The sequence below is a fragment of the Octodon degus genome, unplaced genomic scaffold (genome assembly GCF_000260255.1).
Source record: "Octodon degus isolate 3935 unplaced genomic scaffold, OctDeg1.0 scaffold00283, whole genome shotgun sequence".
NCBI classification, from domain to species: Eukaryota; Metazoa; Chordata; class Mammalia; order Rodentia; family Octodontidae; genus Octodon; species Octodon degus.
Window position 1 is genome coordinate 285,164 of NW_004524859.1, and position 1,772 is coordinate 286,935.

Here is a 1,772-nt window from a genome sequence, read left to right on the forward strand (position 1 = left end):
TGGTTTGAAACTGTCTCATTGCTATCTGTTTCTCAATGAAATTATGGGAAAGAAAGAAAAGAAAATTATATTTAAAAATTAAAAAAATAATAATAAATCAGGTAAGAGACGAGGGTGTCCACTATCAATACTCCTCTTTAGTATAGCTCTGGAAACCTAAGCCAGAGCCAGTTTAGACAAGAGAGATAAATTAAAGGAATAAGAATAGGTAAAGAAGAAGTTGAACTATCATTATTTGCAGATGACATAATGCTCTACTTGGACAACCCCAAAACCTCCATGAAAAAGCTCCATGAATTAAGAAACCAATTCAGCAGTATAGCAGGATACAAAGCCAACAGGCAAAATCAATAGCATTCCTCTACACCGATAACAAACTCACTGAGAGAGAAATTAGAGAAACAATACCCTTCACAGTAGCACCCAAGAAAAGAAATAGGAACTAATCTAACAAAGGATGTAAAAGATCTATACAATAAAACTTACGATACTCTGAAAAAAATAAACCAAAGAGGATTTCAGAAAAAGAAAAGCTATTCCTTGTTCCTGGATAGGAAGATACAACATTGTCAAAAAAAAACCCCATACTCCCAAAATCGGATTACAGATTGGATGCAATCTCTATCAAAATATCATCAACGTACTGCACAGATGTAGAGAAAATATTCCTAAAATTTGTTTTGGACCAGAAAAGAACTAACATATCAAAGGCCACACTGGGCAACGAAGGACAGGCAGGACAGAGGCATCAATTTCAATCGCTGACTTGAAATTATACTACAAAGTTAGTGTGATAAAACCAGCATGGTCTCAGAAGAAAAAACACAGACCTGAAGATCAATGGAACAGCTTAGAAAATACAGAAACAATTCCATACACACTGAGCCACTTTATCTTTTTTAAAGGGGCCAAATATTTTCAGTGGAAGAAAGATAACCTCTTTAACAAATGGTGCTGGAAGAACTGGCCCTCCACATGCTGAAAACGAAAACTGGATCCAAATCTATCACCATGCACTAAAACAAATTCAGAGTGAATTAAAGATTTAATTGTCAAACATAACACTAAAACTACTGTAAGAAAATAGATGAAAATATTGAAGATACAGGGAGGGCAGACAATTCATGGACAAAAACCAAAATGCATGTGAAATACTTCAAAGAATCATCAACACGGATTTTATCTTATGAAGAAATTTCTGCACATCAAAAGAAATCACCAATGGAGTGAAAAAAAAAACCAACGCATTGGAAAAATATCTTAACCAACGATCACTCAGACAAAGGACTTATATCTAAAATATATAAAGAACTAAAATGTCAGGCCCCCATTATTCGAAGACCCAATCCAAAAATGGGTGTCTGAGAAGAATATACACTTCTCAGAGGAAGAAATACAAATGACAAATAGATACATGAAAAAATGTTCCACAGCACTGGCCATTCAGGAAGTTCAAACTAAAACAATATTGAGATACCATTCTTTATGAAAGAATGGCTATAATAAAGAAATCAACTACTAACAAATGCTGGACAGGCTGTGAGAGAAAAGGAAGCCTTCCCACCGCTGGGGGAAATTCAGACTGGTACAAGCACTATGGAAATCAGTGGAGACACTCCTCAACAAGCTAGGATTGAAAGTCCCATTCAGTCCAGCTCTTCTCTTTCTGGGCATTTTCCCAAAAGAACTGAAAACGTCATCCCACAGTGATACGTGCAACTGTGTTTATAGCAGCACACTTTGTCATGGCCAAATCTTGGAAACAACCAGAA